Source organism: Phyllostomus discolor, chromosome 3 (genome assembly GCF_004126475.2).
Source record: "Phyllostomus discolor isolate MPI-MPIP mPhyDis1 chromosome 3, mPhyDis1.pri.v3, whole genome shotgun sequence".
NCBI lineage: Eukaryota > Metazoa > Chordata > Mammalia > Chiroptera > Phyllostomidae > Phyllostomus > Phyllostomus discolor.
Window position 1 is genome coordinate 65,442,406 of NC_040905.2, and position 23,529 is coordinate 65,465,934.

The window sequence follows — 23,529 nt, forward strand, 5'->3', positions numbered from 1 at the left end:
AGAAAAGTTTTGCAACACAAATGCTGCACAGAGGTCTCACAGTACTAAAATTTTAGAAGGAATGTTTTAAAATTAAATCTAAAACTCCCATTTTCTTAATGGATATTTATTGAATATTTGTCAACACTGTGCATAGTTCTGGGGATTTCTAATCTTTGCTCTTATGCAGTAGGGTAGGAAAACTGACATAGATGCCTTAAAGAGATCACTCCTAATACAAGGAGATAAGTGCAATGAAAGATGTTGAAAGGAGGTTATGCAAAAGAGAGGAAGGATAAGGGCATAAGGGAAAGCTGACCCAGAGTGAAAGATTCACTGATAGTTTTCTCAGTTTAAAAACAATTTAAATGGTTAAAAAGGTGTTTGGCAGGTGAAAAGGCATTTCAAGCACAGATCAAGCATTCTAAAAAGCTTGCTATGAAGTGATGCAAATGTGTAGAGTTGTAAAATAAAACATAGGGTGACAGCAATGAAGCTAGAGATGTAGACAGACATGAAGACCTAATTCACAATGAAAATATAAGGCATATTTTTTCTTGACTCCGATTAAGTTGTAAAATAATAAAAGGCATATTTAAATCCATATTTTGAGTAGACTTCTGTAATTGATTTAGTGCTATGTAAAATAACATTGAAACTTTACATATCTATCTCATCATATATTATTATTGACATTTTTCTTCAGTTAATAATGAAATTCATGTGCAGATCTTTTTACAAGTGTTTGAAGAAGGGAAATATTTACTTTTTATTGTTTATTCTATTATAGTTGTCCCAATTTTTTCCTTTTACCCCCCTCCACCCAGCCCACCCCTCTTGCCCACAGTCAATCCCTTCACCATTGTTCATGTCCATTAGTCATTCATATATGTTCTTTGACTAGTCCCTTCCCCTTCTTTCCACCATTCCCCCCACTTCCTCCCCTCCTACATCTATCAGTCTGTTCCATATTTCCATGTCTCTGGTTCTTTTTTTTTGTTGTTGTTAGTTTATTTTGTTCATTAGATTCCAGTTATAAGTGAGGTCATATGGTATTTGTCTTTCACCGACTGGCTTATTTCATTTAGTATAGTAGTCTCCAGTTTCATCCATGCTGTCACAAAAGGTAGGAGTTCCTTCTTTTTCTTCTTCATAGTATTCCATTGTGTAAATGTACCAGAGTTTTTTAATCCACTCATCTACTGATGGTCACTTGGGCTGTTTCCAGCACTTGGCTGTTATAAATAGCAATACTGTGAACATAGGGGAGTATAGGTTCTTTTGAACTGGGGTTTCAGGATTCTTAGGCTATTTTCCCAATAGTGGAATCAATGGATAATAAAACAGTCCCATTGTTAATTTTTTGAGGAAATTCCATGCTGTTTTCTACAGTGGCTGCTCCAGTCTGCATTCCCACCAACAGTGTACTAGGGTTCCCTTTTCTCCACATCCTTACCAGCACTTGTTGTTTGTTCATTTATTAATGAGAGCCATTCTGACAGGTGTGAGGTGATATCTCATTGTGCTTTAATTTGCATCTGTCTGATGGCTGGTGATGTTGAGCTTTTATTTTTTATATGTCTATGGGCCATCTGTATGTCCTCCTTGGAGAAGTGTTTATTCAGGTCCTTTGCCCATTTTTAAATTGGGTTGTTTGTCTCCTTGGTGTTGAATCATATGTGCTCTTTATATGTTTTGGATGTAATAAGTAAATTCAGCAAAGTAGTGGGATACAAAGTCAATATTCAGAAATCAATGACATTCTTGTACACCAACAATGAATTATTGGAAAAAGAATCTAACCAAAAAAAAAACCCATTTACTATAGCGGCAAGGACAATAAAGTACTTGGGAATAAATTTAGCCACAGATGTAAAAGACCTCTACTCAGAAAACTATAGAACACTGAAGAAAGAAGTTGAGGAAGACACAAATAAAGGGACGTATATACCGTGTTTATGGATTGAAAGAGTTAACATCATTAAAATGTCCATACTACCCAAAACAATCCATAGATTCGATAAAATTCCTATTATAATAGCAATGGTTGTGACGGTGGGCAGGAGTGGTAGAAACTCTTAGTAGCCACAAAAATGGTGATTCATGAAAATAGGGTCTGTGTGTTTATTTCCAATAGCATTCTGAGAAATGGTTTACATAATTTGAATGGATCACTTTTAAAACTTGACAGCTTTTTACTCAAGCTATTCTCCTCAGGAAAGAAAGGTCAATTTGTTCATGAAAATGAAAACTGAGTCTACTAATATTGTGCTATTGGATAAAAGTAAGTAAATAGACCCTTAATAAATAGTAACAAAGGTAATGTGCATATCGTAATTTGCAAAAAAAATAAAAAATTTACTGCTGTAAATTTGGAAAAGAATGAGTAAGGAAAATGTTCACAGAACAGTGATATTTTTATGTTCCAGTCAATTAAAGACAAGCAAAACAGATTTTCTAGATGCCACGGGGTCTGATTACAAATAACCAGAAGTCACAGATACATTCTGTATTCTGACAAATCCTCATGCTACAAAGGAAATAATTTACAAAGTTTACAAAAGCCCTTAAGAATAGTCAATATTTTTGATGTTTTAATGCTAGGTTTATAAAAATTATCTAATTTTTCTAAATTGTGATTTTTAAAAAAATCTGTACTTAAAAATTTTTGGAGAATTAAAAAAATAGTTTTTATAAACATAAATGAATTAAACAAAACAGATTCAAATGGGAAATGGAACACAAAACAATTTTTGGAAAATAGTATGTAATTTGAGGATCAGGTGACATATTACAAATGTCTACATTGGGGATTTGAAACATTGGAAACCAATGACCAGTCATGGAATGGGAAAAGAGGGCTCTGTCAGGTGGAAGTTAAAGCCAACACTATTAAAAGGAAGCTAGAACCCTTTAGTTTATACTATGGATGGAAAGATGATTGAGATAGATTTCTTCTGTCAGTAAAGGAAGTGTATACATAAACATCCTTTGTCTGCTTTAGATCTAGAGGTAAAACTTACTCATTTAACAAAATACCTGTGTGTTCCCTGCTCACTGCTAACAGTTGGAGCCCGTTCTATAAGTAAGAATTTCAACAAGCCCACTTCCAAATATTGTTTTCCTTCAAACCAAAAGAGAAATATATAGCAACATTTAAAGAAAAACTCCCCATGCGGAATAACACTAGATAGTACCATGCCCTTCCTTCTTGGAGATATAGACTCTTAAAATAATTGAGTTTTACCAAAGATGTCCAGAAGTTTCTCTAAATATACTAGAGTGGGACTATTCTGACACAATAACATATGCCACAAACTACCAAAGGCTGTAAAATGTGCCACCAGTATAAATTGTTTTAAAAACAGTGTTGGGCAAGTATTTGGAGAAAAGAAATATTGAAGGGCAGACCTGCTAAATCAAAAGGAAGCGATGGGCCATAAATGCCAAGCTACTGAGTTCTTGTAAGATTTACTGCAAATTCTTACTGTGCAGTAGCCTCATTTTTTTTCCTGTGAGGAAAATGAAGTTATTACTAGGTATCATGCCACATCTCATGAAATGTCATGACAAAGCACTAAAAAACTGTTACTTTCTGCATTTCTTCATAGAGCTCCTGAAGATGGTTCTATAAATAGCTATAGTATTAACCCCCCCCCCAATGAACTATAGCTATTGTCAGAGAAAACAAAACAACAAAAACACTTTGTTGAGTAATTTTATTTTATTTAATTTCTTAATACAGAACATTTTAATATTTCGTATTTTTACATTAACTTTTATTTGAAAGACTTCCTATAATTTCTCACTGCTCATGAAAACTAATCTGTTACTTTTTAATGAGGAAGACGTGATCGAGTCCTTTCCAGATAGGGAACGCATTTAGCTTTGTTTTTTCAGTAAACAAGATTAATTTCAGTTTTAATTACTTATGTTGACCCATGTATTACTAACCACACTGATTTTACTTTCTGACAACTGAGATTTATTTAATAAAATTAAACTACCTGGCATATGCAGAGATGTGGCAGATGGCAAGGGTGTTATTAATACTGTACTCAAACAGATTTTCATAAGAATATTCAATCAAATTCAATAGTTCTGAAACTGAATTCTCTAAGTAAGCCACACAATTCCCCACCAACACTGACATTCTTTCTGAAAGCCTCTTCTGTTGAATCAATAACTGTACATGAATCACAAACTGTAAATCTTAAATTCAACCCAGATGCTCTTCCTACTGAGATGGACTCAGAGATGTTCTCCAAAATCTCTGTACAGAGTCTTGTTTCCCAGATGCTGGGAAGACTGTGAACAGTCTTCAGCTGTCCTCCCTGCAGGAATCACGTTGGCTTCAGTGAGCAGCCTCAGCCAAAGCCATGCTTTTGGGAGTGGGGCCCACATCCAATGACTAATTGCTGGGTATAAAAACTCATTCATTTCAGTCCAATGCAGGACAGCTCTGACCAGCAATCACAGCCTCAGTATTCCAACCCCTGCTTTGGTCTGTTGAGATAGGATTATGTCAGAGCTGGATTTCTCCCTCTTCCAATCCCTACTTCCTGTTTTTCTTTTCTTTTCTTTAAGTATATTGTATTGATTATGCTATTACAGTTCTCCCATATTTTTCTCATCTTTATTCCTCCCCGCCCTGCATCCTCCCTCCTATCAGTAATCCCACCCTCCTTAGTTCATATCCATGAGTAGTACAAATAAGTTCTTTGGTTTCTCCATTTCCTATTCTATTCTTAACCTCCCTCTGTCTGTTTTGTACCTGCCAGTTATGTTTCTATTCCCTATACCTTTTTCCCCATTCTCCCCTGCTCACCCTTCCTGCTGATAACCCTCCATGTGATCTCTGTTTCTGTGATTCTGTTCCTCTTTCATTGTTTGCTTAGTTCTTCTTTTTGTTTTTTTAGGTTCAGTCATTGATAGTTGTGAGTTTGCTGTCATTCTACTGTTCATACTTTTAACATTCCATATAATAAGGGCTTGCTGATGATGGACTTCTTTACTTTTACTTTATCTGGGAAGCACTTCAACTGCCCTTCCATTCTAAATGAAAGCTTTGATGGATAGAGTAATCTTGGATGTAGGTCCTTGCCTTTCATGACCTTGAATACTTCTTTCCATCCCCTTTTTGCCTTTAAGGTTTCTTTGCAGAAATCAGCTGATAGTCTCATGGGAACTCCTTTGTAGGTAACTCTCTCCTTTCTGCTTGCTGCCTTTAAGATTCTCTCTTTATCTTTAATCTTGGGTAATTTAATTATGATGTGTCTTGGTGTGTTCCTCCTTGCGTCCAATTTCTTTGGGACTCCCTGAGCTTCCTGGACTTGCAAGTCTATTTCCTTTGCCAAATTGGAGAAATTTTCCTTCATTGTTTTTTCAAATACATTTTCAATTTCTTGCTCTTCCTCTTCTCCTTCTAGAACCCCTATGATTTGGATGTTGGAACATTTAAACTTAATCCAGAGGTTCCTAAGCCTCTCCTCATTTTTTGAATACTTGTTTTTTTCATTGATTGTTTATTTTCAATTGAATGTTTATTTCTTTCTTCTGTCCCAAATCGTTGATTTAAGTCCTGGTTCCCTTCTTTGACTGTTGGTTCCCTGTATATTTTTCTTTATTTTACTTTGCATGACCTCCACTTCTTCCACTATTTTGCATCAGTACTCAATCCATTCTGTGAGCATCCTGATTACCAGTATTTTGAACTCTGGAGGTTGACCATCTCCTCATCACTTAGTTCTTTTTCTGGAATTTTGATCTGTTCTTTCATTTAGGTCATAGTTCTTTGTCTTGGCAGGCCTGTTACGTTGTAAGGGGCAGAGCCTTAGGAATTCACCAGGGTGGAGCAACCATGTCACTGCATTGTATGTGGGGGAGGGGTCAGAGAGGGAGCAATGTATGCCACTTGGTTAGATCTCACCTCGCTTTGGGTTACTTTCCCTGCTACCCACAAGCAAGTTGCGTCCCTCTGATGCTGATTCCTGGGTGAGTGGTTTTGTGTATCTTCTAGGACCCTATGGTTCTCTCCAATGAACTCTCCTGTGGGACTGGGAGTTCCTCCCACTGCCACAACCCCCATAGGTTTTTATAGCTAGAGGTTTTGAGGCTTTAATTTCCTGTGCTGGAACCCTGGGTTGTGTGGTCTGCCTTGCTCCGGAGTTGTTCCTCCCTGCTTATCTTCACGCAAATGTGGGACTGTCAGTCTGTCACTTTGCCATATGTCGTCTCCACCCTGGCTGCCCATTTCTGCCCCTCCTACCTGTCTGGATGAATATTTCTTCTTAACTCCTTGGTTGTTGGACTTCAATAGAGTTTGATTTTTTTGGCAGTTCTCTTTGTTTTTTGTTTTCAAATTTGCTGTTGTCCTTCTTTTGGTGGTGCAAGGAAGCAAAGCATATCAACCTATGATTCCAATTTGGCCAGGAGTCTATTTTTCCTTTCTAAAGGTATTTTACCAGGCTGATCTATGATAAACAACAGTGAACACTAAACTATCTCAAAATCTGCTTCTCAGGGAATCATAGTTGCAATACTCTCATACTTTATTATTTAGATATTTTAAGCTATACCTCTAATTATATAAAGAAACATCTAGTTCTATAATCTTTATTGATTCTGCTTCATTGTAGTTTTTATCATTTCTACACTCTGTCAAAGACATATCTCCTAATTGAAGTCACCTTTTCTAGTACTGCACCCTTCAAGTACATACTCCACACAACTACAAAGAACAAAATGTCTTTAATGCAAAATAGATTGTGTCTCTTTTTCCTCAGTGACTACTCCAAAACTGAGTCTTTAATTTTGAAGCCAGCTGCTACTTTTTAAAAATCTACACCTTTTATTCAAACTGTTTCTTCTTCCCTAAATATCTACTTTACTCACTGGCTACATTTGCCATGTGTTCTCTTCCTGAAACATTCTTTATTTTGTCAATTTATCTTCCCCCCTTCAGCTCATGCCACACTTTCTCTATGATGCTTATTAAATAAATCCTCTCTGAATTCTCAGACTGAGTTAGGTGTCCCCCTTCTTAGCTGCCACAACTATCTTTACATATGTGTTCTGTAATTTATGTAGGCCCTGAATGCCTAATGAACACATTAGATATGTACTTGAACCTACCCTTCTTTCCTCAGTTGAAAATAATTTGTAGAGAAAAATACAATATTGATGTACATAAACTTTGATTTGTATTGTAAACTTTGCATTCATCTGATAAACTTTACTTCTGAAGACCCCCGTAAGGAGAAAATTTTCTATGGGATTTTTATCTTTCACATATTGACTAAAAGAGGGTCGATAAAGATAACACATGGTCTGATGTGATACAGGTTATTCTTATAGTCCTTTTATAAAAATTTGGCTAATTTTGGAGACATTTTTTAAAATCTAAGAATAGTTTCCTCCCCTATAAACAATTAACTTAGCCAAGAGCCTATACTGTGGGTCCAACATGTGTGGGTTAATGGAATTGAATGACATGCTGTGTGCTTACACTTATATTATGTGACTATAATTTAAATAGATAAATCCCATTATTGTGATATTTTACATACAACACATATACAAATAATTTTAACTTTCTATAGTTCTGAATTCAGAATGGACAAATAAAGGACAAACTACAGTTTCTCTAGTTTACCTTATTTTTAAGAGCTCATTTTTCTATCCATCTTATCTTTAAATTAACTTTTAGGGTCTAAATCAATACATTCCCAGGGCTTTTGTTACCTTATCTTGATTTGGTATTTCTGAGCCAATGACGAAAATACAGCTTAGGTTGAGCTCTTCAACTTGAAACTACTGAATAACAAACATCTGTTCAGACTATCACTTGCTTTTTAATAAACAATAATCATTTTTACTTTAAAACAGAAATATTATTTTTCATTATTATCAATATTATCATTATTATTATTTAGAAAATTTTAGCTATTTTTTTCCATGATTATTACTCTTTATAGATTCTTCTTGCAGGAATTTTAAACATTCAAAAATCATGTTCCAAAATTGAGGGATTTATAAATATTAATCTGTGATTTTCTGTGATTATTTGCATTAGACATACTGAGAATATGTGGGATTCCTTGTATTCACTCAAAGTCATATATTCTTCATTAAAGAATATAAAGTTTTCTAGAAAAATATAATTGTATAGTCCTCAGAAAAATAATTTTTATAATGACAGTAATAATTATAACCAGTTCTTCATTGGAAAAACAGACATTTAATATTTGAGAGAATTTTGTGTTCCACTTAAGATTATTCATCCCCTTTTAACTGTTCTTCATACATCATTTAACTTCGATCCCATCCTGCCTGGCTCACACTATCTATTCATAGTCATTCTTACCTAGGGTGATATTAAAAGGTGTCATGAAGAACAGGGCAGTAATGTTCCAGCAGTTTGATAATGCGGAGTGGCAACAATGGTACTACAGTAATTTAGTTTTAGGCTAATGTAACCCAAAATCACTGAAACTTTTGAACACATTTATCTGCCTATTAGGACTTGTAGAAATGATGTTTCATTCTTTTCAAACCCCGAAAATTTTCTCTTGGAGTTTTTCCCTTCCTGGTTCTTCTGTTACACTATTTCTTTGTAGAACCCCTTCATGCTTCTCCTAAAATAATTCTCCTTTTCCCACTGTTTGAAATTATCTTTATGACACATATATGTATATTTTTAGTTTTTGTTGTTTTCTTTTTTAGTTTTTACCAGAGAATTTTTGTGAAAGATCTGACCTATTCTATCCTCTTAACCCTCATACATACAAACTCACATTTATGCAACTGAATTAGGTTCTGTTTTTTTCTATTTCTTTAATTTTTTTATCATTTAAATTAATGCCAGACATATAATAGAGATTCAATATTTTTTCTGTAATTTCCATATCAAAAATAATGACAGCATGACTTTATTGATTGCAAACTAATTTTAAAAATTAAAAATCAAACAAAACATTATGCAAAATTTTCAGAATTGAAAAGAAAACATCTTAAATACCCAACTTGATTAAACAAAAATGTACAAACTACATTAAATAAGAGACTCTTACATTTTCAATAGCATGGATGAACCTGGAGAAAATTATGCTAAGTGAATTGAGCCAGTCAGTGAAAGAAAAATACCATATGATCTCACTTATATGTGGAATCTGGTGAACACTAAAAACTAATGAGCAAGATAGTAATAGAAACCTAGATACATGAAACATACTGATAGTTGCCAGAAAGAAGAGGGTGGGGACAATGGGATGAAAGATGGTGAAGGTATTAAGCAAAGAACATTTATGCACAAGCCATGGATATGGACAACAATATGGGGATTGAGTTAGGGTGGGGAGAGGGTGGAACTGGGTGAGGGTGGAGAAGGAGAGAAAAGGGGGAACAACTATAACATCTGAAACAATGATAAAAATATTAGTTTTTGGTGAGATCATTAAGCTACATAATAAAAAATACAAATCATATATAAAAATAAGATAAAAATGTGTTTTGAGGTAGATTAGAACTACATGTAAAGCGTTTTGGAAGAATTGTTTCAAATCTCATTAATTCATACCCTTAGGGTTCGTTTCAAAGATGTTGCTCCAAAAAAGAAATAGTTTACAACCTCAAGAGGTTCTAGAAAAGTTAAATGCTTTAAGAATAAAAAACTCACTGTAAATAAATGTTTTACTAGTCAAACTTTTAAGAAGTACAGAATAACTGAAGTAAATAAAATGATACTTAATAGTGATGGTAACTAGTTTAGGAATTGATGAATATTTCTTTATGTTCTGCTATATGTCTATATTATGTAAACTTTAATAAGATATAGTACTTTTTAAAAACTCAGTAGCAATTTACTTGAAAGCATATGAAAGATAATGCTTTAAAATAAGTCATAAAGCCTGTTTAAAATAGTCCAGTAACATGCATCAATTAATTTTAGGATACATTTGTATGATAAATGGCATTAATGATATATAAATACATATTTTAAATATTATAATATTTTATATATGCTATTTTTCAAAATCCATATATAGACAAAATATACACTAAATGAAAAAAATGAATACATAAGTAGTGAAAATAGAAAGTCTTAATATAATTAAATACATTGGTACAATAAATATAATTGGTGTCATTGAGAATATGAAGGAAAGACTAATATATATTTAAATTAATTATCTATATATTTTTATTATGATCAAAATGGGCCAAACAGGAAAAGATACTTTAAAGTGCAAATATGTCATATAGCCTCAATTTGTTTTATAGTTGATTTTTTATATTATTTTGCATTTGCTTATTGTGTATTAGAATTTTAAATTAAGGTGGTGGAAACAGATGAATTAGCAAAATAACTTGAGATATTATGAAATTGAAAGTAATGCTTATAAATGAAGCATTAAAGATTTAGAAACTATTGTATAGTTAATTCAATAGGGATTACACACACATAGACAGGGTAGAGAAAAAGTAGTTTTACAGTTGTGAGTACATAACACACAGGTTATTCTTGTATTATTATTTATTAATTATTACATTATTTTCCATATGAACAACTGGAAACCTACTTATGCCCCAACCTATAAACAAATATATACTTGTATGTAAATTTAATGGTGAGCCATTGGCATATTGATCATTAGAAATATTTATTTGAAATATTTAGATTGTAGGTAAGGACAGTTGATAGTAATTGGCTCAAAGTGTTAATAAAATCTCTTTGGATCTGAGAAATAAGCAAATGGAAATGAACAATTATAAGGATAAGAAAATAGGTACATATCTTAGTCAATATTTTATAGTAGAGTCTGAAATTCAACTGAAAAATTAAAGAGATGATACATCTGAGTTATTCTTAGTCTAAATGCCCTAAAAGGGTCAAAAGAAAAATTCAAGGGTTTCCATTTCAGTGGAAGAATATTCTGATTTTCTTCCTGGTCCAATTAATGGGTGTAGTAGAATTGATGTTTACCCAGCTTTAAATTGTCAAAACTGTGTAATGTTTTGCTTAAAATAAATTAGATCCCACTGTTAATAGGCTGTAACTCACTGATAAAAAAACGTTTGTGTTATATATAACATTTGTTATTTACTGTTTTGTCTTCTCTTCTTCATAATTTTAGTTCCAAGAATGGTAGTAAAATTCAACATTCTAATACATAGAGTCTAGAACAATGCCTAGTTCACTTTAAGAGCATATATTTCATGAAGAAAGTCTGCTTGAATCATAACTACTATATTCAGCTTATAGCAAATAAACTTTGCTTTAGTAAATAATATTGATTTTCAAAACAACTTAGTGGTCACATGAGCTAATGTAGCACACCTACCATAATGATGAAAATAAAAAGATTACAATGTTAAATAGAGTGATTAAAAATGGACATTGTTATACTAAAGCAATGGAATTATGTATATTAATGAGAATGAAAAGTTCACTCATTCGTTATCAAATTTCTATTTCTACAATCTTACTAGAGAGTTTTAGAAATCTTTCTTTTGACATTTCTAAGAGTCTGAGTAAGAAAAAAACAGACATTACTTTATATGTCTAGTTAACCATGGAACTCATGACAATGCAAGCATTTGGGATTTTGAAAATTGATTTCTAACATGCCTGTTTACATAATCATGAATATACAGAAAACATGATTAGTTTCATGTGAGTGATAATAGAAACTAATTTCATGCTGATGCTATGCAATGGCCTTTTTAATAAATTTTAATTCATTTAATTCTGTTTTGGTATTTATGAGTTGGGTGCAGCTGTGCACAGCTTATGAAAGGCAATAAGGTATTCACAAGTTGCGATCATGTACAAGAATTTATGATAGAAAATATTAGCAGTTACTTTTAAAACACAGTACTTGCTAATAGAGAGAATACAAATATTATATATAGTTATTTTAAAATTTGCATTGTAGAATTTCCTACGTAACAAAATAATATTCTCCAATGGCCTGATGGTACATGTCTCTGGTCCCGTACTGTTTACAGATTCTTGAAACAAACTACCCATCTAGGACACTTGGCCTTGAACATGTAATTACCTCTCTCTACTATCTCTAAACTCAGTCATGAGAGGCGAAAAAGAAAGAGAAAAAGGAAAAGGAAAAAAAAAAGAAAATGAAGCAGGACAATGTAATTGCAATTGTTTCTGGAATCCAGTTGTGGTAATTGTAGTTCAACAAAAGAAGTAGCGATGAGCCGTGTGACAGAGACTCTGGACTCTACAGCTCAATAGCTGGATTTTGAATTCCAGCTCCTTCTGTTACTAGTTGCATGGCTCTGTGCCATACTTAATTTCTGCACAAGTCGCTTAATTTCTCTGTACTTCAGTTTTTTCATCTGTAAAATAGGGATGCTCACACCAATCCTACTTCATGAAAAGAAATGGATTCTTAGTCATATAGTGATTAGAATAAAATCTGGCTTATTTAAGAGTATCATATTCATAATTTTAAAACAAAAATATGTAATTCTATTTTCCATTTATTCATTTCATTCACTGTGGGCCAAAATTACTGCCCTGCTGACTGCCTACTTTCTCAAGAGCTGCGATTATTTTCTTTTGACCCTAAATGGATAGGCCAGGCTCTACTATGGTGCTTATGATATGCACAATTGCTCAGTAAATGTTTCTTAGATCTCTATGATACTCTCATCGTGTTCTTCCCATCTTTTAGAAATTCTCTTACCTCTTTTTTAATCTTATACGTTTTCTGATTTGCATGATTTCCTGATCTTTCCATATTAAGGCTCCCAAGTAAATCCATCAATCTATAGTCCTTTTTTGACACATTCTTCATGATTACTACTGTGTTAAATAATTTTCTCTCTCAATTCTCACAGTGGAATTTAGATGGTAAGACCTATTAATATCCCTATTTTGCAACTAAGAAAAGTAAGGCTTGTAGAAGTTAAAAATGCAAAAGTTCCCTAAAGTTATATACCGTGAATGTTCATATACATATGCATATGAACATATTTGGCAACTATGATATCAAGCTTTCCCTCAAAGAGGGAAGTGGGCAAATCTGAAACAAAGCCAGGGACCTTAGGGGCCTTTGATTCCTCTTATAGAAAAGCTCTCCTCCATTGCTTTTTCTATCACCTCCTCTACCCCCTCTTCCTGAATCTCCTCCTTTCCCTCCTCCCTTCTGACATAGCATGGAGATTTCAGCAATCTTAGGTTGGGAAAACTAAGCTAGTATCCCTCATTTTATTATATCAAACTTAATTTTAACTCTCGCTGAAGGATGCTAGCAAAAAGACATGAAAAATTAAATAATTAATTCAGTATCCATCAATACAACATACCCAGTGCAGGAATTGTTTAAAATGGGAGAATATAGCAGTAAATAAAACAATAACAATAACATGCCCAACTCCCTTAAGAGAAAAGGAGTAAAGACTTTATATCTGTTTATCTATACAGCAGATCCTCAAATAATGTTTCATCATTCAGCATCATGTCATTATAACATTGATGAGTGGTTGTAGGAACTCACCTCATACTTATATCAATTAGCCTATGGTAAGATTGGTTTCTGTATACATTTTCCTTAAAGTCCCAGAATCTACTGAAGACATTGGGAACTTAACATACATGTATATATGTATGAGTATAGATGGATATAGGTATAGATTAATATAGATACATGCACAGAGTATAATATCAGCTGGAGTATTTTAAAAACTCTTACATAGTAAATGACAGTTTTATATGCTTTTAAAAAATTATTATTTGCTGTGATGACATAACTAATTACAAAATAATTACAGAACATTTAAAACTAAATCTTTAACATCAATCACAGTGAACTGGCTCTATTATTAGAGCAGACACAGAGATACTCTTACCAGAATCCCTACATAGAGATGATCATATGTAATCATAGTCATAATCCACAGAGAAATTTCATGGGTACTCCAAACATGGAGAACCTATGAAACAGAAAGAAAAAATAGTGAACTAGTTGCAGATCTAACCTAAACTTTGTTGAGATTCTTAGATATTGGCACAAAGTCACCTAACCAAAATAATTAATGTGTTTATGTATACATATATCACATGGAAGAATCTATCAACCTATTTCTGGGGCAAAATGTCGAGAGCAGTTTGAATAATTCCAAACAAGTATAAAAAAATTTCTCCTGTCTTAACTATGTTTAAGATCCTCAAGTTGCCTCTTTACAATATGTGTTGGTTGTATCCCAGTCCTACTGAAAAGTTAAAACATCCATCTATCAACTGAAGAGGTAAACTAATACTTGAAGATACACAATTTAATTTGTTTTCTTTATACCCATAATATAAACTTTTAAAAATAATGACCAGAAGAACAGATTAAGTGTCACTGCCTTTTTATATAAAGGAGAGTACTTCTTAGGGTTCTTTTTTTCATTTGATCATTTAATGTTTTCTATTATTGTTACTAAAATAATGGCTTGGTAAGTAAAATAGATAGATACAGTATAGGTTAGCCAGCTCATGTTATAAAGATAAAAGTGTTGTTTGGAGACTGTGAACTCTAAGCAACCTGGAAATAATAAAGGCTGTTTTTTAGATTTCTCACATATCCTTATTAAATATTACACTTTATTTGGCATACCACCTGATATGTTTTAAGAGAATGTTTATGAAATAATTTGCTTAATTTTCTGAAAGGATTTTTTTTGTTACTGTCTTATTCACATCTAAGTGCACTGTACTCTCTGACCTCGCTGAATGATAATTGTAAACAAATCAGGTTTCAAAACTTTCACATATTTTGAAATCTTTATGATACTGTTGGTTACAAGGAAGGAGATTTAGTGCATTCATGTGTCATAGTGTATTTGTGCGTCACTTAAAAACCAGAATGAGACAGGCCCAGCACTGTTTTATATTCCTTTTAATAAGTTTCCCATACCCTACATTATATTTTAGCTAATTTTTCAGGGAAACTCAGTAAAGACAGATTTTTTTTCCTTAATTCCACAATCGTTTTCCTCCACTCACATCCTACTCTTATTTCTAACGTGCTTGGCATCTATTCCATGTTCTTTGTTTTTGTAGACATCACTGATACTGTATAAGATTTTTCTCTTTACAAAATTCCTAGAGAGCCTTTGTAAAGAAGCTGGACTTTTTATCCTCTTTATCAAGGGCATTTGGAGGTAGAGAAGCAGGTGAAAGGAAGGACACTCTGCCAGAAGTTCTGAATTCCCAATGCTTCTGACCATTATTGTTCCAGTGCAGCTCAGTTATGTCCCTGGAGATTTAACTGAGAATATCAATAGTAGCCATGACACAGTTGCAAAAAAAAAAAAAACTACACTCAACTAGAGTTTTTGTCTAGCCAATGGAAAAAAGACAAAGAGCTCCATTCCCTCTGTTTCCTCAGGTTTTCCCTGATCTTGGTACAAGTCAACTGAGGCAAAAGTCTTACCTGGCTCTTTCTAACTTCCGCCCCTGTCCCGGTGGTCAACAAGGGTAAACTGCAGAAAGTACTTTTGCTCTGTAACCCCAGCTGCTCGATTTGTGTCTCCTTTTCTAGGCACAAGTCCTGTTTGAAGCATTACTCACACCAAGATTTCCTCTCTTTCATCTGGGTCCTTCTTAAAAGGATGTGTATAGGACTGAATATAGAAAGTTCTTGAGAAATTCCAGAAAGGACTGTCAATCTCATTAGTGGTGTTGATGTAAGACCTTGTCTGGTCCTAGTATATTTTCCTAACGAAGGGCCAATTGAGCTATTCTAAGAAGGCTCCGTAGGGACTACTCATACTCTTATTTACTGTACCAAGCTATAAACTCACCTGCCTTTCTAAATCTAGGGTTTCAAACAACAATAAAAAAAAATGCCATCAAATGGCACCAGTGGAACCAGGCCAATGCACGATCAGTTGACTTATAGTGACTTTGACCAGGTCTGTAATACCAGCAATTGCTGAACACATGGGGACAATTAATATCTTATTTTGATTTAATTATTATGTATAATATACATATAAATGATTAAGTTATATAGTGCATGGAATATTATAATCATTAACTTATTCAAGGCCTATATAATTTGTTTTTTATTTATTCATGCACATTTTTTTCCTTTTACCACTCTCTGATCCCTAACCACCCAAATAAGGCAGCATGCTAATGTGTTTAATGTATATCCTTCTGTTAGCATGTGTCATGCCAAAATATATGTCCTTTTAGTTTAATAAAATTTTTGCTAACATAATTGGTCCTAAATAACATTTTCCAATGTTTTCTGGTTTGTTTCATTTTACATTCTGTTTCTAGATTGATCCAGTTGGTTACTGTTTTAAAAAAATTCACTCCATTCTATGTTAAGTCGAGTCTCCAGCTTCTAGCTGCCACTTGGTAGTCAAATGCATGCTTGGGCCACATTATCCCAGGTACTGTTACAGTCCCTAGCATTGTATCTGACTTGCCATCACAATAAACAAGACTACGACTAGTATCTTTGCTCATACCTCTTATAGTTCATGTGAGGATTCATTTGGAGTATATGTCCAGCACAAGAGTTGTTGTATTAAAGACAGTATATACATTTGATTTAATGAACAACTAATCAGTTTTTACTCCAGGAAAGAGCAGTGCTTGAGAGTTACCATGTCTCCAATTTGAAACAAAAGTTTGCAGATTGTACAACTCTGTGAAAATAAAAAGACCATTAAATTGCACTCTAAATGAGAAAATAAGTTTGCATTATTTAGCTTTCTTAATTTTTGTCAGGCTGGTGGGCAAAAATTGATTATTCAATGTTTTTAGCAGTTTTATTGGTATATGATTAATATACAAGGAACAGAATATATTTAAATTGTATATCTTGATAGGTTTTGATATGTAAAGTGATCACCACAGCCAAGGCAGTGAAAATATCCATTACACCTACGCACCTAAATGCTTCCTTATGTCCCTTTCCAATTTTTTCCTTTCTTATTTGGTTGCATTCATTTCTTTTCTTTCACATATTATAATGGCTTGAAACTCTGCCGGAATGGTGAAAAGAATTGGTAAGAACTAGCATTCTTTCATTGTTCTTAATCTTAGGAGAAAGTTTTCAAAAGCCCTTTCTTTATCAGTGTGAGGAAATTTTATTCACTTTCTAGTTCACTGAGACTTTAGCAGGAATAGATGTTAGACTTTACCAATGCTTTTTTTATATTTTGAATTTATACAATCATATGATTATTAATTTTTAGCTTATACTCATGGTAAATTATATTACTTGATTTTTAAATCTAACATTTGGGGGCTAGATAACAGTAAACCATAATATATTGTCCTTTGTATGTATTGTAGGTTTTTATTAGATTTTTTAAATATTTGCTTCTATGTTTTATAAAGGACACTAACCTTTAGTGTTCTTTTTTCTAGGAGTTATGTTTTGTAAGATATTGATCCTTTCTTTTTTCTTTTTAAAATAAATTTTATTTATTTATCTTTAACAAAAAGGAAAAGGAGGGAGAAAGAAAAGGAGAGAAACATTGATCTGTTGCCTCTCCCATGCCTCCAACCAGGGATCTGGCCCACAACCCAGGCATGTACCCTGACTGGGAATCAAACCAGTGAACTTTTAGCTTGTGGGATAACCCCCAACCCACTGAGTCACACCAGTCAGGGCCACCAATGTTTTCTTTTAAAAAAGTGTGATTTGATGTGTTTTCCAATTTCTATAGTTATATACTCCCACCAGGGCTGATACCAAGTTGCAAAGTGAGGTTCACGGTTGGCTGCAAGGACATAAATGCAGACTGGTGGCAGCACACTGCCAGATCAGCCACTCTAACGTGTAAAATATATTGAAGAAGTGATACAATTAGGCAGAAATCACATCTTTCTGGTTGAGTTGGAGAACGGAGATAATCAGTCTTAGGATGAGGACCCCCAACCACCACAGACCCAGTAAGGATCACATCCTGCTGTTTTTACCAAGACAACTTCTCTTTTCAAGTATTCATTATGAAATTCTTTGAAATACGAAGAATTGGAAGGAAACAGTCACCTCAGGTGGTAAACCAATAACCCTGATGGTGAAGGGGGATAATGCATTTGTTTAATGAGTCTTCAATTGCTTTTAAAAATTGTTCATCCCATCAGGGTTTTACCCTGCCTGATAGGTCCTATATGGGAGACCTGTACAGCTGTTTCCAATTTCTGTGGTAAAAAGGCAGAAAGTTATTATTATAAGACAATGGCAGTATGATATAATGGGCAGAACCAGTCTTCTCAAATTCCCTTCATACAGTACTCTCACTGCTGGCCCTAGATGTGTCTCACACCAGACTGTACCCATGAACACTTTCCCCCAAAACAACACACACACATACACTAGTTCACAAGAGGTTTCAGTTCCCAAAAGGTTTCTAATATTTTGTCATTTTTGTTAATTATCTCTCGTATGCTTTTCTCTCATTTACTTGGGTTCATCCACATTGATCTTGAAGGTAAGATCTTGCAACCCTTCAAAACTTCTTCCCGCAACATCCTTTAAATTAGACTATTGTGAATTGCACCATGATATGAATTTGAGGCAGGCTGTATCTGTAAAGAGTGTAGATAATTAAGTTATGCCTTTGTATACTGATTATTTCCCACTCTATGGATATTAAGAGAAATTTAAAATTCAATTAAAGGTAAATATGGAATTAAATCTAATTCAGCTGTTATTAACATTTTAGAACAAACATAAAAAGAATAAGTTTTGACTGTCACAAGTAAGGAAAAATATAGAGAAAAATATCCTCATTTTCTTCTCCCAAGATTCTTATACCCTGAGGCTGACTGTGTATTAAAAAGGAAATAATTTATTCTAGACTGGAATGTAAATTGAAGTTTTACAGCATAATTCTACTAAGAGTCCCTGTATGTAAATCCCTGTAGCAATTTAACTGGGCATCTAGAGATATGTGGCTCCTGGGAACAACTGAATGTATTTATAAAACTGAAACATATGAAAAAAATAATTATGATGCCTATATGCATGAAGAATCAGGCTTAATCTTTTACCTGAAGAACAATTTATAGAAATTGAAAAAATCTTAGGACTAAGTGCTGACAATGTGTAGAGGATCATTATATGCGAGGCTGGATTTCAGAGCTCTACTCTAAAATTTCTCACAAACTTGAAAAAGGAACAATTTATCTTGTGCAATAACAAAGTGATTCATCTCCTTGACTAAAGCTGCATGTAATATATCTGAAATTGGTTAGTTTGAATATCTTACTATTGCCTTTAATTTCTTTGAAACAAAAACTGTATTTTTATAAGTTCCCTTGTAAGAATCGTATTTCCTTTAAATTAATAAAGCAGCAGTACTTGCTATTAATGTATTCTAAATCTCTTAGAAATATCAACTAATATACATGGCATAAAATGGAAGAATTAAACAATTATATAAAATTAGAAAAGATAAAAATTATTCAAGAATGAGAAAGTACCCAAAAGTGTGTTTGCATTACTTGTTTTTTCTCCCATAGAACCAAATATGGGCCTCCATTAACCAAATTATAACTTTGATTGACAAGCCAGTTAATAAGCAGTTCTCCCTGATTGGTGAAAACTACTCACTTATTTTTATTTTTTCAATATGTACGATATCTGATAAAACAGATGAATCTCATTAACTATTGCCTAAAATGTTTTTGGCACCTAATATTAGGGAATATTTAATAATCAACAAACTAAAGCTATTAACAGGGAACAAAGCTCATCACTTATACTTTTTCTTTTAGAACAAAGTCAAAACTAACAAAATACAGTTTTTGTATTTCAAAACCAAAATCATTAATATGAATTCTCTGAGAATCCAACATTTGCCAAAGCTAGCTGCTTACAAATGACTGCACTTTTATATATAAATTCCTTAAAAGTTTAAGTGCACCAGCTTGCTAAAGCATATATGTTAAATGATCCTTTTAAAAGTATAGAATTTACATTTTTTAAATGATTTATTTGGTCACAGACTGACAGCACTTTAAGGTTAGTGACTATTACCACTTGTTTCATAATTCAATAATTTTCTCATCTTGCTAAAAGCATTATTTTAGACACCACTGTATTCATGTACACCTTCATTTTTCTCATATCATCTAAGGTAAATGTAATTTTATTATTCATTTAAAATATCCCAGTTTATTTTTACAAATCCTAAATATTCATATCTACCATATGCCATCACTTAATAAACTTGCAATTGCTTTAAAGAACCCCACCCAAAGTGATAGCTCACATAATTTTTTATAATATATACAAAGCAGCCAGAATGCCAGAATATCATAATTACATACTTTAGTTAAATTTTTACATTAAGCAAACCAGACTAATAAGTCCTTTCTTATGCAGAAAAATTCCTCCATTTGGAATATCTACACCTCCTACTTGAGGATGAATCTCAGTTTACTTCCATGCCAAAAAGGAAATAATATATTTTTATAAACTAGGAAATTCTTCTTTATCAAAATATAAACTTAGTTTGCCAGAGTTATCTTTACCCTTAAAATATATTTTAGGAAAAAAATTGTTTTTCTTAAAAGTAACAAAAAGTGAAACCAGTAACAACAAGCAGGTTGATAACCTTATCCAAGGATAATGAAGAAACTTGTTTTTATAAGATGAGTTTATTGTGAAATCCACAGCCTCATAGAAATGACAATTATTCAAGAATAAGTAATATCCATATAAAATGCAAAATATTTAATATTTGCCTTGGACCTTTGTTCTCTTAACTGTGGAGATTATATTCAGATTTTTATACCATTAATAATGTTCACAAAATGATGGAAGCTTCTCAAGAACTTTTTTCATTGCAACACATTAAATTATACATGTGCAAAGTGGTGTAGCATCATGGGAAAAAACTTTCTGGCAAAGAATCATGTCCTCCTGTATAGTAGCAGAAAACACAGAATTTAGATGAATAATGTGCTGCATATGTTAAGTAATATTGATTTTTTCATTTTTTATTATTTTTTTTCAATTACAGTTGTCCCACCTTTTTCCCCATTGGTCTCCCCTACCCAATACTCACTCCCACAGTCAACCCCACCTCATTGTCTTTGCCCACAAGTCCTCCATTCATGTTCCTTGACTTGCCCCTTCCCTTTCTTCCTCCCCATTATCCCTCTTGCCCCACCCTCTGATCACTTTTGTTCTTTATTTCCATGTCTCTGATTCTATTTTGCTTATTTGTTTGTTTTGTTGATTAGGTCCCGCTTACAGGTGAGATCATATGGTATTTGTCTTTTACCACCTGGCTTATTTCACTTAGCATAATGTTCTCCAGTTCCATCGATATTATCTTGGAGGGTAGGAGTTCTTTCTTTCTACTGAGGTAGTATTCCATTGTGTAAATGTAACACAGTTTTTGATCCACTCATTTACTGATGCACACTTAGGCTGTTTCCAGCACTCAGCTATTGTAAATAGCTTTGCTATGGACATTGGGATGCATAGGTTCTTTTGGATTGGTGTTTCAGGATTCTTAGGGTAGAATCCCACCAATGGAATCACTGGATCAAAAGGCAGTTCCATTTTTAGTGTTTTTTTTTTAATAAATTTCATACTGTTTACCACAATGGCTACACCAGTGTGCATCCCCACCAACAGTGTACTAGGGTTCCCTTTTCTCCACAACCTCACCAGCACTTGTTTGTAAATTTGTTTATGATGGCCATTCTGATCAATGTAGAGTGGTATCTCATTGTGGTTTTAATTTGCATCTTTCTGATAGTTAGTGATGTTGAGCATTTTTTCATGTGTCTATGGGTCCTCTGTGTATCCTCCTTTGAGAAGTGCCTGTCAAGACCTTTAGCTCATTTTTAAATTGGACTGTTTGTCTTCCTGGTGTGGAGTCATGTGAGTTCTTCATATATTTTGGAGGTTAAACCCTTGTCCAAGGTATCATTGACAAATATGTTTTCCCAGATGGTTGGTTCCCTTTTCATTTTGTTAGTGTTTTCTTTAGCCATGGGAAAACTTTTTAGTTTTATGTAGTCCCATCTGTTTATTCTTCCCTTTACATCACTTGCCCTAGGGGACTTATTGGTGAACATACTGCTGCTTGGGATATCTGAAATTTTTCTGCCTATGTTCTCCTCTAGGACTTTTATGATGTCACAATGTATATTTAGGTCTTTTATCCATCTTGAGTTTACTTTTGTGTATGGGGTAAGTTGATGGTCTTTCTTTCTCTTTCTTTCTTTCTTTCTTTTTTACTTTTCTTTTTTTTTTTTTTTTGGCATGTACTTGCCCAGATCTCCCAACATGATTTATTGAAGAGGATATTTTTACTCTATTTTATGTTCCTGCCCCCTTTGTCAAATATTAATTGACCATATTGAGAGGGGTTTATTTCTGGGCTCTCTATTCTGTTCCATTGGTCTTTGTCTGTTCTTATGCTAGTACCAGACTGTTTTGATTACAGTGGCCTTGTTTCGATATCAAGTATTGTGATCCCTTCTACTCTGTTCTTGTTTCTCAAAATTGCTGAAAAACTACTGGACCTAATAAATGAATTTGACAAAACAGTGGTGTACAAAGTCAACATTCAAAAATCAAAAGCATTTGTGTATACTAACAAAGAAATATAAGAAACAGAAATTAGGAAAAAATTTCCATTTACTATGGGAATGGGAATGGCAACAGGAAAAATAAAATACTTAGGAATAAACTTAATGGAGGAGGTAAAAGATCTGAACTAAGAAAACTACAGAACACTAAAAAAAAATTAAGAAAGACACAAATAAATGGAAGCATATACCATGTTCATAGACTGGAATAATTAACACCATTAAAATGTCCATACTTCCCAAAGCAATCTATAGATTCAATGCAGTCCCTATAAAAATACCAATGACATATTTCACAGATATAGAAAAAATATTTCAAAAATTTAGCCCTGGCTTGTGTAGCTCAGTGGATTGAGCGTGGGCTGGGAACCAAAGTGTCCCAGGTTCGATTCCCAGCCAGGGTACATTCCTGGGTTGCAGGCCATAACCCCCAGCAACCGCACATTGATGTCTCTCTCTCTCTCTCTCTCTCTCTCTCTCTCTCTCTCTCTCTCTCTCTCTCTCTCTCCCCCTCCCTTCCCTCTCTAAAAGCAAAATAAATAAAATCTTTAAAAAAATTTATATGAAACCATAAATGAGCCTGAATAGCCTCAGTGATATTGGATTTAATGAAGTAAAATTAAATAATTTCTTGTAGTATCCTAAGTTTATGTTGTTTGCCTTTATGCCCAACATCAATATTTCCTAGTTATTTAACAAACAAAAATTTTCATCTTTACAATAAGATGCTCAAATGATTGAAATTTCTAAAAATAAAATTAGATAAAAAAGTGAAACAATTTTACTTTGAAATGTAATAGAGGATAACCTAAAGAAGGGTGGTGGCATGAATTGCAATCAAGGACAGCGCAGTGATTTTCTATGATTTTAAATGATTGGTTAACCACACAATGAGCATGAGAATTGTAATAGTGTTACATGATATTAAGGAAAAGTTTCAACTAATACCTGAGATG

At 33.4% G+C, this 23,529-nt stretch overlaps 1 long non-coding RNA gene across 1 annotated transcript; it reads left to right on the forward strand.

Annotated features, from left to right (window-relative positions):
• The first annotated feature begins 1,559 nt into the window (after positions 1-1,559).
• Positions 1,560-21,912, forward strand: LOC118499320. Its single transcript, XR_004901841.1, has 3 exons — positions 1,560-1,658; positions 2,949-2,951; positions 21,866-21,912. It is a non-coding gene; the product is annotated as an uncharacterized LOC118499320 (long non-coding RNA).
• Positions 21,913-23,529: the final 1,617 nt, after the last annotated feature.